This window comes from Dysidea avara, chromosome 14 (assembly GCF_963678975.1).
Source record: "Dysidea avara chromosome 14, odDysAvar1.4, whole genome shotgun sequence".
Lineage (NCBI taxonomy): Eukaryota > Metazoa > Porifera > Demospongiae > Dictyoceratida > Dysideidae > Dysidea > Dysidea avara.
In genome coordinates this window covers 1,558,297-1,577,808 of record NC_089285.1, presented here as the reverse complement: position 1 = coordinate 1,577,808, position 19,512 = coordinate 1,558,297, and the positions used below count along the sequence as shown (strand labels likewise).

Genomic DNA, 19,512 nt, shown 5'->3' with positions numbered 1-19,512 from the left:
TCCAAATGGAAGGGGTGACACCATAAGGTTTTGAGGGTACTTCCCAAAAACTTACTCATGAAAATATAGCTAGTTTACTTCAAACAAAAGGCAACAGCACCAGACAAAATACACTGAAAATTTGTAAGCAAAGCACAAAATACAACACATATAAAAGTATATAAAATATAATTTAATAATCATATGGCACCAAAAATACAAGTCCTAACAGCACGTCTAGTTTGAAAAAGGAAAATGAAACATAGTCAATGGGATCTTATTTCAGATAAATAGTGCATTTCAATTTCAAGAGAAACGAAATAGAGTGAGGGCGGTCTCTTTAGCAGAACAGAACAAAATGAGAACTGTCTGGAAGATAAAGAGCAAAGGTCATTAAATTTAACAGCAATTATATTAATAATGCGTATAAAAGCCTCACTAATCACAATGCTACTTTAATTTACGATACTTGGTCCAAGCCAAATTACCAGTATTTCTGGTGAACTTTAAATAGCGAACTGAAGTGTACCATAAAAAAAGATACAGCATTAACACAATAGGTACAGTAACACATGTATGTAGCTACAAGTAGACAGTTGTTAACGATATTGAGGGGCAAGTCTCTGTAAGCTATTAGCGATGTTTTAAAAACATGTTATTAGTATCTCAATAGCGAGAAATATGAGCATATGTGGTTTCCTACATCTTCATTTTTCACTCTGCTCAGGGGTTTCTGCAGCTCTGTGCATTCTGTACAATTTCCTTCTAACATTCCTACACTATCTAACATCATCAGTAGTGTCTCTATCGTTGTCAGCCATGGTTCATATCTTCCATTAACAGAAACTGGTAGCAACACGAGGTACAACAACACAAGGTTTTATACCAATGCACGTGTTAAATCAGGAAGTCACGGTGGCATTTACAATGACAACAAATAAAAAAGTCCAGTAATCTATCCCGTTTAACTTCATGTACTGAGCAATAACTGACAGTACAAACAAGGAAGTCCAGTAATCTACACCATTAATTTCATTCCATTTTATGTATTATCAAAGCTGCATACTGCAAGTATGCCAAACCAACCAGTACAATTGAGCCCTGGGGTGTGCAAAGACTACATGTGGGAGTGAAAAGTACGCTCAACTATGGGGTGAACTATACAGAGGAATACATAATGGTAGTTTACAAAAGCACACAAATCATCACCTGGCAACTGAGTTTATGACCAAAGCAATGAAAAATAGGAATTGCTAGATGAAACGCTGACAATAAGTCATCACGAGAGTTTGCCTGCATCATTGACTTAGAATACAAATATTGTAAATAAATTAATCCAGCAAACCTGAAGGTGCTTTTGTAGTGTACAAGACACATCGTACAACAGTTTAATGTCATGGCTTGGAAACAATTGTTGCAAACAGTGCATCATGTACACTGCATAACTAATCCTGTTAGTGTATATTTAATACAAATGAATATCATTCATCCTACAAACCAAGTAAATGCATATAGCATGATTCGAGAGTCATTCATATACTTGTGAACTTGAGTTGCGTGATTGACTATGAGATGACACAAAAGCATTCACCTCATCCTGAGGTTCAAATACCATTTTTCCACTAAGTGGACCCTGAACACTTTTGCCAGCTGACTTTTTCCGACAAAGGGCAAATATGACATCTATTGACACTGTCACTGCTCCACTTTCCTACATGTCCAACCAAAATTAAAGAATAAGCAAAAGGATAAATTTTATTTCATATGTACATAATTCTACAATAATGCACTACACAATCCACACAGATATTTGCAAATGGCATTTGTACCGTAGAACAAGCTGGGCATGAGTGATCTAATGGAGTTACATGTATTCCCTCTAAAGTTTGGAGGCGTCTCCGGAAATGCCTGCAGATCAATACAATACATAATCTTGGATTCTTAAAATAATGCATTGCTTATTAAGGTAATGCATTTGACCATTAACAATTTTCTTTCCCACTGCCCAAAAGAACTCATTTGTAAACAACAAGATACGTGTCCTATTACTATGCTTATAAACACTGTACTGTGTAAGTACAAGAATTTCTTCTTCGATTGCAATCAGAAAAAGTGTACATAATTTTTTTTTTACTTTGTAAGTTTGTCTCTACATAATTATTCTTTCTCAGTTTGTAAGAGCTACTTTGGTGAAGGAGTAATAAGCAGCCAGTTAATTCTTCAGTCTCCGTGTCATATGATCAGAAACCAGTATATGATTTAACATTCAGGAGCTATCCATCACCAATCAGGGAATATAAAATAATATTTGTACTTGCCAATTAGCATGCCTCATTCATTTAGTGAAATGTACCACCAAATACAGCTAAGCATGGCTATGTTCTCTCCGATTATATAATTTACTGAATGGTAGCCAAATAGCTGCTGCTACATAATGCTGTACCTACGTTTTTCTTCAGAAATCATATATAGCTATAACTGAATTAAATTAGACTTTTGAATAATGTAAGATTATAAATTTCATCTAACACTTCCTCCAACAATTTAAAAGTGGAAAAACAGTATGCAGAATTTATAAATGTACCTGTACTCTTCAAATGAATGAATCAATACCGGATACAGATTGCCTGGCATCTAATAAATTATAAATTACATAGCTAAATCTACTATGTAAACATAATAACACAGCACACTAATTTATGTCTATGTATAAAGTAATTAAGGTAACACTATCTGTGGTGGACTTGCCTAACAGATATGTGGAATTGTCTAACCACAACGCCTTTGATGCGGATAGTCCTAAATGCCCCAAATTGTGGTATTGTGTTTAGTGGAGCATGCAAAATACTCATATTCTACAGTGGTATACATTCCTTTTAGTGCAGAAGGCAAACTGGCTCACCTTTTATTTTCCAGTGCACAGAGATACAATAATTACAATTACCTCTTCAGTACAGGGCAGAAAAAAAGCTTACAGACACTGTTTAAGATGCTCCCCATCCATCTATTTTTTTAAAGCTAGTAGTGTTACAGTGCAGGTGCTAGAATTCCGCATACACATTCCTTATCACAACAGATGCATTGGCTGAATATGTTGAGAAGTGTACTAATAATGCTACATAACTACTTTAGTCTGATATAATAAGAATTTTATTCGACCCTGTACATGTATCACTACTACATATACACACTGTACTTACATAGATCCCTGAAAAAATGTGAGTTAAAAATAATTGCACATTAGTGTAGTAGTGCTCTTTTATACCTATATGAATAAATTTCACATACTTTAATCAGTTTCTTTGTCACCAAATAGGACCATGCTTGTGTAAAGTCCTGTACTGCTACATGGCACTCAAGCAACAGTGCTTCAAGGAGATCCATAAATTCAAATGTAAAGGCTACTTGGGGATAGACAGGAGTTCCAGGCCAGTAATTAAATCCAATCAATTTGAGTGCATCACACTTACAGGAGCAAACTGGAAAATTCAAAACACGTGGAGATCCTGTATGAAGAAATACTTGAGGTTTTTGTGTAAGCAATCATCTTCTGCTGAATTCTTGCCACAAAATTTCTAAAGTAAGCCTGACATTAACATAACAAAATTGTGACCTTATTTTGAAAAACCTATACCTTTTGACACAATGGTAAACATTTTTGTAATACTTTAAAATGGTAATACCTCACCAGCCTTGGTAACTATGCAAGTGAAATTTTCCCTGAAGATGGAGGCTTTAATGGCCTTTCAGAGCATCTACAGTATAAGGAGCTCCCTGTAGGAGTTCTTGTCATTTTAAATAGGTTTTTTCATGAGTAGCCATTGCTGTATCACAAGTCCTCACAAATGCACTTTGATATGCTCACAGAAACCCGTCTCTAGAAAGCAAACCCGACAAGTTTTAAGACAAAGTTAGTGTGAAAATTGTTAGCTGCCAGACAGTGTAGCCATCTCGTTCTGGTGTTATCTCAAAACTTGTTTATATGCCAAAAAGGTAGGTTTTCTAAAATCAGGTGTTTGATTTGGAAAATGTAGTATTGCAAAGATCTGCTCAAAATTTGCTAAGTAACATTGAATTGCAATATGGGATACATGCCAGTATTTTAAATAAAAGTTCCATTATTACATATGTGCTACTTAGCTGTTTATTGGTTATATAAATAGCATACTACATACCTTCAACACTAAAACATACAATGCTTCTCCTTGTTATACATGGCTTTGGATCAAGCACAATGCCATCAGGCAGTTCAAGTGGCTGAAAATAACCATCCTATTGGTACATTTATATTATAAAGGTAAATTACTAAGCATGTTTCTATATCTACCTCCCAAACTTCCACAAAATGGTGAAACAATGAATGTTGGTGCATATCAATAGCACATTGCTTACAGTAAATCATAAGAGGTCCGCACTGATCACATTTCACTATGCCTCTAGATTTATCACATATAGTGCAATCCAATAGTGGTTCACTCATATTCATAATAACTCCATTTAAGGCAACACTTTGGACGATTTGCCATTTTTCAGCTGCTTTTTGCTTCCTCTTTGTGTGAGCTGTTTGCTGCTCTGTATCTGGTTGATCATCATAACATGTGCCTTCATTATTTTCATCTAGCATTTGGTCAGATGAATCATCAGTGTTAAAGTGACACTCTTCAACAAGTGGTGGATCGCTGAAACTTCTAACAGGTGCTTTAATGTGCTTTATTTTACATCTCTTAGCAACACTAACAAGTGTTAGAGGAATACTTTTCCTCTTTATAATAGTCTTCCTTGGATTCATTGCTCATACATACATGTATCTAGCTAGATCAACTATATAAATTCCAGCATGTACATGCCAGTACAAAGTTTGGTAAAATGCCACCTAAAATCAACAAAAATAACACAATTATACTAATACCCCATGTTTCTTAGCTACAGGCACCAGATACATCAAGGTTTTTAGGCCCTTTCAATTTCAGCATTTGGATAGATGTTTACAGCCTCTGATCCATAAGCTGAAAGTAAACAAGGACTAGACAAAATCTCCGGAAAGGGGTGGCTGCTTTAGTTTCAAGCTTTTGGAAGTTTTTTATTCTACACGGTATGAGCAAAAAGTGTGTACTAAATTAGAGTTTTACATGATTGTAGTATGAGTAGTTTAGCTGTTAATGCTTCAATTAGCATGCCAAAGTAAAGTAGCCACCACATCAATCCCCCCCGATCAGCTCCTGTAACTTCCCTACATTTTCCTATTTTCAACAGGAGCAGCTAGTGTAGGGGAAGCAGGTGACAGTTGGGGTTGTTACCTAAAGAAAAATAACTGGTCCAGATATTATTCCATGTAACTTTAGTTACAGATAAGTTTGTAAAAGTAACCACTAAGAGCATTAAATTTAATACTGTTATACTCATTACTAAGGAATATAAGAACAAGTGGCTCTACCTTCAGAAGTAACTTATAGTAGCTAAACTAGCAAGGGTTTCCACTGTGAAAAATTTAAGTCAGTATTTCTTTATAATCACTGAGTATGATTTTTAATATGCAAAAGACAAATGTGAACCCACAAGAAACATGGTTCATAGTTACACAATGAAGCTTATAAATTAGTGCTTTTGTCAAAAAGTGATGAAATAATAATCGCATGCGATTATTGTGCAAATGGTGGGATGAGCTGTTGTAAGCTACTAATGCTAAGGTTACGCCATTATAAAGACACTCACACAATTTCTGTACATTCCAAAACATGCTTAAGTACCATCAAGAGTTCATAATATATATACTGAGGAGAGTATTCTACTCCCATATACCCCTGTAGAAGGGTGTATCATAAAGTGATGATGCAATACTTCCAAGTTCTTCCAATTCTTTTTGTAAAACTAATGATGTCATTAATCAAACATAATATCGATTGTACGTGTGCCTAACAATGTCGCTAGCAACCGAACTAACTCTACTTCCCAGCACTTCTCACTGAACTACAAGCACAGGTTCATGGTGTAGACAAACGAAATGGACGTTTCTTGAAAGTTCATTCGCGAATACAGCAGGTTCTGAGCTTCACTTGTGTGGTAAGGCATTGATTCGTGTGCTTTTATGGCTTCTTGTATGTCACAAACCACAACATCTTGTCGTTACAGCTTCACTTTACGATACACCCTTCTACAGGGGTATATGGGAGTAGGATACTCTCCTCAGTATATATATTATGAACTCTTGGTACCATTAATTTGTGATTGTTCAAAACTACTACTAACAGCTAACAATCACAAGTGACCACATCTCATCACTTTATGATGAAGCATTAAGCCTTTGTTGCACAACTAGAAACCAATTTGTCTTGTTTTTTGTGAACTTGTGTTTATCTTTTGAATATCAACAATGAGTAGCTATTAGCTACCAAGAAATACTGACTTTTAATTTTCACTTCGAATATTTGCCTCACACTGTTCCACCCATTGAGCTATTTCTGGTATACTCTTTCTTCCACTCTCTTCAGAGCAAAGCGACTGAGAGGAGACTGTAGCTTTCAGTGTAGTGTAGTGTTGTACTTGGTTTCACAGTTCCAAGTCACAGTCAGTGAGTCATGAGTCACGAACCAAATACAATTATAGCTAATGCACCTATCAATGTTATCCCCCTCAGGGCGCAGTGGGGAAAATGGTGGGGATTTGACTTTTGGAAAAATCAAATTCTCCACTCATGGGGGAACAACTGGTGGTCAAACCTCCATGCAGTATGGCTGTAGCTAATACATTTTAGGAAACAGGTTAATTCTTATAGCTTGCAAGCTAAAATTTCGAATGGTCAAATGCCCCACTAGTCGGACAAAATTTCTGATCAAATTGGGCCAAAATCCCCCACTAGCTAATCCCCTGGGAGGGGGGTAGTGGGGCTTAACATTGATAGGTGCATAAGCTCTTCATTATTATACGTAGCTATGTGTAGAGCTGTTTAAATGTTTACAATAAACTTACTTGCCAGGTGGTGACTGCTTTACAAGGGTCGGTGGTTCACTTGGACAGGACCAATGTGGGCGATGATACGTGCACGGATACCTCTGGGACTTGACCGACTAGTTGTTAAGTGGCTGATAAATGTATTTTGTCTCTTCTATGAAATACCACAATCAAACCTACACAGCTAGTGCAAGCCATGTGTATGGCATGCATTCAGTTGTAGCTATACATCAGCTGATATGTACAGTGCATGGGATTACAGTGTGCACAGTGAATACTTACAAACAAAAACGTTTGAGGAATCAATTTATCTAATACGAGCACACAAATGCTGGACTATTTGATTAAGGGCATAGCTACTGCATGCATGGATGGCCTTCATAAATCCGCCCTTTAGCTAATAATTCTTTGTACCTCTTGAGGTCCCTGGCTGCTCATCTTGGCTGATTCTGTAACAATTCCACCGTTAACTCAGTAAAAGAGAATCAATCATCAACGTGACCCGAGTAGCTGCGACAGGCACGCGGAACAAGAAAACACATGTCCTGGCCTTATAGGCGGCTTGTTTTACAACCCTTCAAACAATCCCCAGAATCTGGGGATGGAGTTACCAGGAGTTATTGCAATATGGTCAGGTTATAACACAGTAAGAAAACTAATTTCCCAGTTTATATCCTGAAATTTACTGTGAGAAGCGGGTGGTTTACAGTACAGTACACAGAACCAAATTTTCGGGATGCACGTGAAAAGTGTGTTATTTGGAAATATTGTACTTTACGTGGGAGGAACAAAGCGATGCTGCGTAGCTAAAGCACCGCCGCGTGTGTGCACGAAGAATACAGTGCGAGGACAGGTGTGATACAGCGCGTGTTCAGAGCGTAGTCTCGACAGACTGTCTCGTGCCCAGACCGCTATTTAAGCCTATTTTCCCTTTTGGGAATACAGGGGATTTAACAAATCGAGGTGTCAAATTCCCCACTACTGGGCAAAATCGGCTGTCAAATCCCCACCCCATATTAGGGGATTTGACAACACCTCAAGGATGACTAAGCGCATATTTCATGCATGCGACTAATAATAACAAGGCCGGAGGAGACGGTCCGGTTGGTCAGGCCTGAGCCGGACCAATAATCTGGAGTTGAACCAACTCAGAGCTGACTAGCTGGAACTACATTACTCTCATGCAATCTTTGGACGATCACATCTATATGTAGCTACGTACATTTTACAGATGTTCATGACACGAGTAGTTACCTAGTTTCTCGGCCTAACTAAAGCACAGAACTACACGTATAGTACCTCCAATTACCTTACAGTGTAACAGCATTCGTATCATTTTGTACAGAAATGATTGTGGGTTCTACGTACAGTATCACGTGTGCTGACAGTTGACATTTATCACATGTAAGGCAGGTGCCTTCTTTGATTCTAAACCAGCACACTTATATCACAATTCAATATTTATAAAATAATCATTAGCATTTCTTGGCTTGTCTCTCTTGGCTTCTTTTACTGGGCGAAGGGCTGGCAGTGACAAACCAGATGACTCATTCTGCGGCAAGAAGCTGTACACCGTACATACATTACATGGTGGCCATCTGGATGAGATGTTGAGTAGAAATCACTCCTCTCCAACTACCTACTCGTCCTGTCGAGATACTGAGCAAACTCTCAGTCTTACCCACATTGCGCCATTTTCGAGTACTGATTGGTCTCGTGACTGTCCACCAGTATATTTATGTGATGATCCGTTCACTTCATACAAACCAGTATAGTAGTATACTGTATTTTTGTAGCTGTGTAGCTTTTTATTGTAGCTGTGTGAATTCACTGTATAGTCCTAGCTAAAGGGGGCCATGCTGCATGGGGTCCCTGTGAAATTTGGGGGGAAAGTTGAAAGTTGCTAGCTAGTTTTACTTTAAAATTTAGCATCAGTTTTAAATTTTAAGGAATTTTCAAGCCTTTAAATTGTAAAAATTCTGCAACTCCTAGGGGTTGCACCCCCAGACCCCCCTTGAACTTCTAATTGCTAGTTATAACTAAATGAACCATACAGCAAGTTCCATGCTGTGTCCCCTGTATGTCAGGTCTACAATTATACATAGTATAGAAAGTCTGAAGAACAACAGATAGGCTTGAGCATATTTATGTAGCTAGCTAGCAGTGAAATATCACTAAAATTGCATATCTGAGTGTCAAATTTTCAAAAATTTGCTGTGGGGGCATGCCCCCAGACCCCCCTAGAATGCTCGTGCTTCGCACTTCGCAGAGTGTGCTTTGCACACTGTGCAACAGCTCCTCTCCATGTATATAGTAGCAATTTCAACATTATAGTCGGTTGGCAAGAAATCATATGGTTTCGTGGATTTTCGCACCTTAAAAACAGCCTTGCAATAAGTTTTACCAGAAAAAACCACCTGGAATGCATTAGTACTGTTATAATGATGCTGTACCTTGGGTAAACGAAGCAAAAAGTCAAATATTTTGACGCACAGTGAGTTTTAAAAATTTTGAAATTCACCTACATTTCGTCTGCCAGCTGTAAGACCCGGTAGCGCTAGGTGTACGGCTCCAGAAATTTCAGACAGTCAAGGTAATGACGGCAGATTCACGAATCTGTTGTTCCGATTATGTTCTGTGCCACAACCCAAATACGTCATTTTAACTAAATGTGAATACGTGAGTGTAAGATGAGGGTGAATGGGTGTAGTACCCAAGGAGTTGTCTCTATCATTTGTTAACGCTGGGTAGTTGTTTTATATAGTCTTAGTTTAGTGAGCTAATAATGTCTTTGAGGGGCGGATCCATTTCGAGATCCAGACTTCTAAAAGCGAGGGGTCCACTCTTATAATGGTGGACTCTCCAGCGATGTTTTACAGTAAAATCATCAACATTTAGGCCATTGGAAATGCAGCTGAAGCCTTAAGCAGTTGCTGTAATAGCCATAAGACAAGACGATAATTATTTTAGAGGCGCTTACTGCGTACTAAGGTAAAAGGTAACTGCTTCAAGTGATATTTATACTATGTGGAAACCAAAAGGAGTATAATATAGCTAGCTAGCTAGACAAAAAAAGATAACAAACTAGCTATTAATAAAAAAATTCAAATTTCAAAAGGAAGTAGGGGTTGATATAATATACACGCTACAAAAAGTAAGGAAACAAGCTCAAAAATGTTACAGCTGAAATGAGAAATGATCCAGCAGTAAAAAGTAAGGAAACAAGATTAGACGACTACTTGCTAAAATAAGACACACTTTAATCCCTACTTTTGGCTAGTATCTTTAAATGAGACCATCAAATTAGCCAAATGTAGGGATTAAAGTGTGTCTCATTTTAGCAAGTAGTCGTCTAATCTTGTTTCCTTACTTTTTACTGCTGGATCATTTCTCATTTCAGCTGTAACATTTTTTAGCTTGTTTCCTTACTTTTTGTAGCGTGTATATTATATCAACCCCTACTTCGTTTAGAAATTTTTAATTTTTTAAATAGCTAGTTTGTATACAATGTCGGATTACAGCGAATCTAACAAACCTCCTTAATCCAGCAAAATTTTATATCTTCCATTGAGTGTCGGATTAGAGAAGTTTCACTGTAGCTATTCTAGGAATAATTACACCGAATTATATTATTAACTATTTGCATATAGGATCCTAGTTCAGCACTTGGATGAATGCTCAATGCAAAAAGATAATGTGAGTTATATACCATGCAAGTATTCTGAAGAGATGTTGCTGAAGTCGGAAGTGGTTAGTGATGGTTAATGTATCTAGATGTATCATATACGAATAGCTCTGCCCTACTGCAATAGAATATATATAAAATACATATTACACTTTATTTGTCATATGTATTTTATATATTCTATTGCAGTAGGGCAGAGCTATTCGTATATGATACATCTAGATACATTAACCATCACTAACCACTTCCGACTTCAGCGACATCTCTTCAGAATACTTACATGGTATATGACTCACATTGTCTTTTTGCATTGTGTATTCATCCAAGTGCTGAACTAGGATCCTGTATGCAAATAGTTGATAATATAATTCTGTGTAATTATCCTTAGAATAGCTCCCTCCAAGGTTTCTTTGCGTGCTTGCAGCTGGCCTGGATAAGGTGCATACTGTCTTTCTCTCTCAGTTTTGCCCTCTGCGTACTACAGCATTTGTGGTAGCTAGCAGGTTCATCTCGTTTTGATCAGCTGATATTGATCAGTGGGCACATGTACAGTCCAGCCTGCATGTATTTTTTCTAGCAGTTGTCCAGCACAAACAAACACTGCACATGCATGCTCCACCAGTAATGAAATGTATATCGGCACATAAGGTTTGGTGCATTGTAACCCAACATCATATCTTTAATGTCCATGGTACACGTACTTAATTGTTTCACTCTCACATTATCCCATGCATGCAGATGTAACACAACACGCAGTTACATAATGTCACCTCATACAATTATTAGTGCAAACATATAGTGTTTGGAATCAGTTATGCTGTATTACACATATAGCTAAGTATACTCCAATACATGAGTTACAAAAGCACAGCTCCATTTGATCAATTTTAATGAACAGCAAGACCTAGAAAAGTTATATCCACTTTCATCTTGCCTGCATGGCTGTAACCACATGTCTTCCTAGACACCATTCATGGTACCGTACATACCCCTGATGAGCAACTATTGCACCTGACCTATGGAATCCACACATGAATACAAAATTTGTTTGCATAACTAGACCTCACCATGTCAGTCATATCATCATCCAAGCTACACAAGAATGATAATAGTCATCAAGTGATTCTAAATAAACAAACATTATCTGTTAAGAATGCATGTGACGCATCACAACACATCAGAATATACAACAGCTATGAAAAGAAATTCACTGATTTACCAAGAAATCCAACTATTCACCAAGAAGGTTAGAACAATATAGATACAAATGTGTATATGTTTACTTAATGGTACAAATGAGTACACAGAATGTGATGATGTATATTGAACTGTTTGCTGAAGTAATTAATAGGTGCATAATTATAATAATTTTGGTGGCATAGTCTAACTTATTTCAATACATTTCATTTTAAACAAAGGATAGTTGAGTTTCACTCAGTGGGTAGTCTGCACAAACAGGGTAAAGTCAAATAGTTAACTGAAAACAGGTGCCAGACTTCATGTATTTATCTGAACGTGCCCCCAACAATAATTAGGCCACTACACTTTGCTTTCAGCCATGTTCAGCCAGTTACACAACATTGTATGGGAAGGTCCTCTGGAACCATTCCAGTCACTACAGTATCAGAAAATACAGATAACTTCTGCTACACGTGTAGGGAAGCCATTACGTGAAGCTAGCTACCACAAATCAACATCTTCCACTGTCAGCAAAGATACATAAAAGAAGACTCAAGTAGGTCCATGATGTTCGCATTATAAGTACTGAGGCATGGGTGGTGGAGACGGGGGGCCATGCCCCCCCCCCCCACTTTTATGGGACACTGTTTGCAAGAAAAGATCAAGATACTCTAATAGAACAGTCAGGATCTGGATACTCTAATAGAGCAGTCACAGTATTCAGAGAAGCAGTGTAGCAAGTTACTTAGCTACGTATGTGTAGTTATAAATAAGGAGATATAATCGGTGGAGAGCAGCTATTGTCAGCAGGCTGTGACCTTTTTTTTTTTTGTCTTCAACTTACAGCTGGCCTGGCCCCCTCACTCTTTGGCCTGCTCCACCGCCCCATACTGAGGTATGCCAAATTAAGATACCAAGCGACGTTGAACAGCAAAGAAATCAGGGGTCTGTTCCAGGTAGTTGTAAAGCTAAGTACCGTGTGAAAATACACACATAGCTAGGGGGTCTGGAGGCATGCCCCAACAGATTTCTTCTAAGATCACTTACTGACTGCTCTATTAGAACAAATGACTGTTCTATCAAAATTTAATGGAAGCATGCATGTACTCAGGCACTATTTTCCCTACTTATTAACTTCAGAAACCTCTTTCTAATATCCTAGATTTGTCATGCATTCATGGCCACTGATAATCACAGGAAATTGATTTGTTTACTACTAGTACTGTAATAAAATTCATTGTGGAACATATATAATATGTAACAGTAAATCACATGCTTTGTGGTAACATTTTTGGTTATAATTCTTTATTATACCACTTGATTATAATATATGTACCAAAACATAATGCACTGTGTTCCCAGTCTAAAATATGTAATGGTGATTTACCCTATATGTTTCCATTAGAGTAGCTTCTGGCCACCTCCAGTTCATAACGCGCCTATGTAGCCAGCTATTAAAACACTCATATCCACACATCCATGTGCCATAGACTGGCCCAAACTCCTTCATCCCATCAACAATGTGTCGTAATAGATGTAATGTGATAACCTGCATTATAGGATATTAATAACTATGTAATCAAATGTTCCATACCTGAATTGAAATCGGGAAATCCCATTCCAAGTATAATCATACTTCCGGAATTATGGCTCTTTTGCATGATTCTCTTCAATCAGCAGTTACTGCAGGGGTCTCTTCATCCATTGACATTGATGCTATTCTGTATAATCTTGCTCTGCATGCTTCAACCTATGTAGAGCATTGACTTGAAATAGAAACACTAAAAGCATTTATTCTCACTAACAACTCTCTATGCGTAACTTTATGAATACACTTCAAAAACCAAAGTATAAACTTTGTACCATATTTGGTATAAATGGGTGGCCACAGGGGGAATACTTTTTTTCAAGGGTAACGCTTACTCTATTTAGCCCCAAAAGAATAACCTTTATACCTCCCAATAGTGTAAATATTATACTACATAATTTATATGTTTAATAATTATTGTAAATACCAAATAACACATGTGTACAAATGTCTCGACAGGTCCTTTAACAGCTTGCTGGACATAGAGAAACCCTCGGAAGTGTCCAGATCAACTGTCAATCTCCAGATCAACCATGGCAGCTGCAACTCAGTTGTACTTCCCCAATGTTGTTTCACTGGATCCTATTGCATGTACAAATGACACGTAAAAATACATTGTACACAAGCACAATACTTACTTGGTCTATATGCTGCACACACACACTATAGTAGCTCCACTGCACATGGATTAATGCCATCATCATCGTAGTATAGTAGTTCAACACATTCAGTCAACTTCACACATAGCCTATAATGTCATCTCACAATGGGTGCAACCTAAAGATAGACATATATAATGACCTGTGAATTAGAGTAGCTGTAAACTCACCACATTCAGTTCACTTTAACCAATGTTTTATACACATTATGATGAACAGCACATGTAAATCCTGTATAAGAAACCAGCAGAAACAGTGATGAATAAAACAATCACCTACTTACTATTTCAATAGTCTATGTAAGCAGCTGTAGTGTAATTAGGTTCTTGTTGGCCTGTAAACGTGACCACAACATAATGGTACCGGTGACCCCAATTACTTACCTTTTCAAATGCATGCCAAAGTACCCAGCTTGGTGGACTGCACTTAAAAGAAATGATATAATAGCAGCACACAAATTACTTCACTTACTTCAACAACATGATGGCGTTGACAAGAATGCCCATTTTGGTGCCAAATTATCCAGGATCACTAAAATCCAGCCTTGTTTAGGTTGCTTCACCAACTATCCCTTCCGTATATGCATTATAAACACAGGCGAGTCTTCACTGTGACATCTCTATGACTGCAACAATCTTGCCGAGTCCATTTAGATGTACAGTCGAAGACCTTGCTTGACGATAGGTAAAGATCATCGCTTTCGTACAAATGCTGTGCTCTAGTGAAACAAGAGTCTACAATGTTCAATGGAGCATGACTCACTGGCAGTGTAATTAAGAAACACAATTCCTCCACTTCAACGGCAGAAAACCGGTGGGCTACCATGGTGACAAAAAATTACTAAAATTTATGACAGTAAACGGAAACGTACTACATTTTTTCAAGTACAAAAAAATGCACAATAATTAATGTAGAAAAATGTAGTTAGAAAAATGTAGTTAGAAAAATGTACAGTTAGAGTTCAGGGTAGCTACAGCGTTGCTTGCTGACTTGATGACTGACAATTTGATTCCAGTGTTGCTTGCTGACTTAATATATGCACCACTCTGAAAAAAAAGACAATAAAATTAACGACAAGTTAGTTGAAGTGCAAACAACTGCAGTATATTACAAGAACCATTTCAAAAGGTAGTCACTATCATAAGGCCTGCAGTATAGTGGGTTTGATTTAACCTATTGAAGTGACTACCCCTTTTATTATACAGCATATTTCGTCAATTGATGATACATATAGGCATACTGTAGAAGCACAAGTACATGTACGTTTGAACACCAACAGCCGATTCTTGACCAAACATGTGATAAAGTTACAATTGCTGCTTCACATTAAGCAATAACTTAGATATATGATTTAAATGTCTGTAGCATTGACAATTCAATTCCAGGATGGTCTTGGAGAAAAGAAATTAAAAGAAATTTCTGATTTTGCTAGTGTATGTGGGCTAGAAATAATTGGGCAACCCTTTGTGCCACAGCAATATTGTAGTTTCAATTTTGTGACACATTGAAAATATGCAGTCCATCAAAATGTCTTTGTCTGTGAAATATTGAGAATGGCCAACGGACAATTGTTGTTTGCACAGAGTGTAAAATGTATGGATAGCGATCAGTTTCCCAGTAACAAACAACACAAGGTCCCCATTGGGTGGATAAGGGTTATGTGAGCAGATAAAAATGACTGAGCAACAAAAGAAATTGATCACTAGCTTTCAACGTACTGCTTAAATGTGCTGCCTCATACACATGCACACATGCATTTCACTTTGACACAAACATAACACACTAGATGTCTGTATGCATGCCCTATGATACACACAAGGGAAAAAGCAAAGACAAGCAAATAGCAAACACACACAGACACACAATGCACACGTGCGATACACACACGACACAACAAACACGACATACAACACACACATGACATACGACACACACACAACGCGATACACTTACACACATCACACACACACATGACACACAGACCTGCACACAAATGCATATGTTACATACACACAAATTATCAGAAATAATTTATTGGTCCCATTTGGCTGCACACATGATATGCGCACATGCACGCATGCACACACGCACACACACACATACATATATTACATAAGCAACAATTAATACACACAAACTATCGGAAATAATCTAATAGTCCCATTTGGCTGCTACAAGTAATTTGAAGTAGTCCCTGCTGCTTGCAAGTACGAGATAGTGTGATAAGTGTGCGCCATGTGTGTGCAGCCAGATGGGACCAATAAATTATTTCCGATAGTTAGTGTGTAATGAATGACTGTCAAATGCCTCCATTATGGGGAAAAATCAATGCATTAAAATACACACAAACACCATTAAACAAACAATTGAACAAATGGTTGCTCTAAGCCAAAATTGTACTGGCTAATCAGTACCATACATATAATGTTCTTGTGCAGCGATGCAAGTAGCTACACAAGCACATTGACAATAGTTTGGGTAAGTCGGTTAGGGTACAAAACTAACACTAACACCTTCCGATTATAGCCCATCAATCAAAGCAAATAAGTTCAAAGAATACTATTAAAAGTGGCTTGTTTTTATTATATACAAAGACTTACTACTCACAGGGAGACTTGTATCTCCAAGAGACTGTCTCAGGCGACCTGCCAGCATTCAAATTTTACGTTACAGACTTCCGTCTCGCTCGATTGTGACCAGGTGAGCTAGTCTACTTCATGGTTTAGTAATCCTAGGGCGAAATATTAGACTAGCCTGTCTCCACCGCTAGACAAAGCAAATCGGCTTTACTCATGTTTTTTCTTTCTTTGTAATACGGTAAATTTACTGAGTAGATTTCCGGAGGTATAGTATAAAGGTTATTCCTCGTGAAGTCGAAGCATAAAGTTTATGTCTCAGTCGGAGTTTATACCCTCGGTATAAAATGCCTTAGTGTAAAGATTAAACTTTAAAAGTATAAAGTTTATACTTCATTTTTTGCAGTGTAAAGTGGGAGTTTGCATTGTGCCTCTGAGCAAGCCGCAGACATTCTTCATCATTCAATCCTACATACACAGCTGCAAATACTTTTTTAAAGTAGGGATTGTCAGGGTATTCTTGCTGAAGTTGAAGTTTTGCCAAAAAGGAATGCAGTCCTCCTAATACTTCATACTTATACACACTTGCATACTTGGGATTGAACTCAGCAATGCTCTGTTTATCCTTGCACAGAAGTGCAAATGGCGTGGAACCAGGATTTGTGGGATCTTTTAGCGTGCTTTGTTTAAGCTCTCATACAAACAAGGGATATCTGCTTCTCTAAGGAGTTGTGACTCTTTTGGTGGTTGGCTTAATTGGAGCACAGGAATTTCCATTAGACCTGAAGCAGTGAAAATAATATTACAATTAAAATTCACACATGCGCGCGCACACACACACATTTGTACATGTGTGCGTGCATTTATGACTGCATAATATAATTAAAATGGGAAATTATACATGCCAAATTTTTAAAGAACAACTGATTTTGATTACTGAATAAACAATTCAATAGGGGGAGACTGAGATTTTAGGGGGGCCCCTAACAGCCTTAGATTAAACACTGCTTATAGCTAGCTATAGAGCTTTAGGCTTTGCTAGACATTTTCCTAAGGCCTACTAGCCCTATATATTGTCACTTTACTGGATAAACAGGCTCTGCCTTCTGTGTTCGCCCTCCAGTACTTAGCTAACCGGCAAAGTAGGACAACAACAAATGAAACAAACCAAACAATGGTTATCACATTCTTCGACTGGAATGTAAAGACAAAAATGACAGAAAATGTTCGACACAGAACATGCTCGAGCCTTTGGGAAGCAAAATGTGGCTGACAAAGCCTGACATAGACTTAATGGAACGTACAAAGTAATGAGTGACAGCATATACCCTTGACCGACCAGTGTAAATTACATACACAGCTAGCTAGCGACACCCGTAGTAGCTACGCACCTCAAATAAGTACGGAAAAGTACCGAAAACATGACTTACTGAGTTTCTGGTAACTTTTTCCGAGTTTAATAACAACTTGACTGCTTTGCTTGTGACAAAAAAACCAGTTAGGCCAGGACGAAACCGTATCCAAGGACAAATAAGCGTGACGCATGCGCATATGTAAAAGTCTCTTATGCAATGCACGTCTTGTGTTGCCTTAGACACAGAGTTAAAAGGAACAGCTAGCCTACTTAACAGGGAGTAGTGTCTTTTTTGTTTGTTATAAACTAGACTAGGTGTTACTTTAGCTTTCAATAACAGTATTTAGGCCAGTAAAGAGTGCTTGTTGTACATTTACGTAATTACTGTACGAACTTAGCTAGCTATTCTAGTTCGGCAGTTACCGGCTTACAAGGAACAGACTCAGTTTAGTGGTTACTCGGATACCATGAATTGTGGCAATGACTCGAGTTTTAGTGAAGGCGAGGAAGAATATTGTGGTGCAAAGTGTGTTTGCTCTAGTATCTCGTTATGAATAGTTTTGGCAGTCGTGGAGAAACTGAACAGAGCCATATTCCATACAGTTGCTCGGATAGCGAACAGAGAATTGAGCATTTTACTACAATGTCAGACACGAACAGTTTCAGCACTTCTCTAACCAGCCAAGCTCTCGGCCAAGCTTTAGTCAATGTATCTGACAGTCAGCCTGAAAGTGGCAGTAAAGGCGAGTTTGTTTTTCTGACTGATGAAGAGGATAACCTAGAAGTTTCTGTTAGCTCAGAATCAGGTGGTTCGGCTGTATTTCCTTCCGATGATAGCTGCAGCAGTGACGAGGAAACCTATGAGGAAGCAATACCAGAAGCAAGTTGTAGTCATGGAAGCCATACAAGTGAAGTGTCAACATCAGTCCAATGTATCGCGGAAATGTTGGTGTCAAAGTGCTGTAAAAGGAACTGTTTAATGCATCTTACTGCACTTGATGTCATCAATAGTAGGGAAAATACTATTCAATGCCTGTAAATCATCAAAAGCAGTGGCTTTTAGACACCATCAATGAGCATGGCCATGAAATTCTCTTAGGAGAGAAAAGAATTAATTTTCAAATAGCTGGTCTTAGTGTGTGCCAAGCAGCTTTTTGTCAAGTGTATGGCATCTCCAAAAAGAGAATTAAGAGAGTTTGTCAGTTGGTGTCAGCAGGACAGAGGATAGTAGAGCACGGCAACAAAGGAAAGAGAAAAAACAATACCAAATCAGAATTGGCTGTCGCATGGATGGACAGATACTTTCATTTAATTGGAGATAATATGCCTCAAAAGAAACAGATCCACTTGCCATCATGGGAAACACAAAAGGATATATATCATAGATACTGCGAAGACATGAAGCGCCAAGGTGGCACTGCAGCAGATATACTGTGTTTGTCACTATTTTACAAAGTGTGGAAAACAGATTTTTCAATGGTTGTCATTCCAGATTTAAGTGATAAGTGTATAATCAAAATACGTATGTTTCACATATAAATGTT

The 19,512-nt window shown here is 37.8% G+C and overlaps 2 long non-coding RNA genes across 3 annotated transcripts; both read right to left on the bottom strand.

Moving 5' to 3' along the window:
* Positions 1-11,402: 11,402 nt before the first annotated feature.
* Positions 11,403-13,593, bottom strand: LOC136244566 (uncharacterized). The gene is made up of 4 exons (XR_010695438.1): positions 13,386-13,593; positions 13,179-13,340; positions 11,680-11,737; positions 11,403-11,628 (listed from the first exon to the last, which is right to left on the bottom strand). It is a non-coding gene; the product is annotated as an uncharacterized lncRNA (long non-coding RNA).
* A 139-nt stretch (positions 13,594-13,732) lies between these two features.
* Positions 13,733-16,834, bottom strand: LOC136244564 (uncharacterized). 2 transcript variants are annotated; one of them, XR_010695437.1, is made up of 8 exons: positions 16,646-16,834; positions 14,801-15,084; positions 14,510-14,756; positions 14,422-14,463; positions 14,322-14,372; positions 14,209-14,269; positions 14,018-14,156; positions 13,733-13,961 (listed from the first exon to the last, which is right to left on the bottom strand). It is a non-coding gene; the product is annotated as an uncharacterized lncRNA (long non-coding RNA). The 2 variants fall into 2 exon arrangements; XR_010695436.1 differs by having other exon boundaries at positions 14,422-14,458.
* Between the last annotated feature and the right edge of the window lie 2,678 nt (positions 16,835-19,512).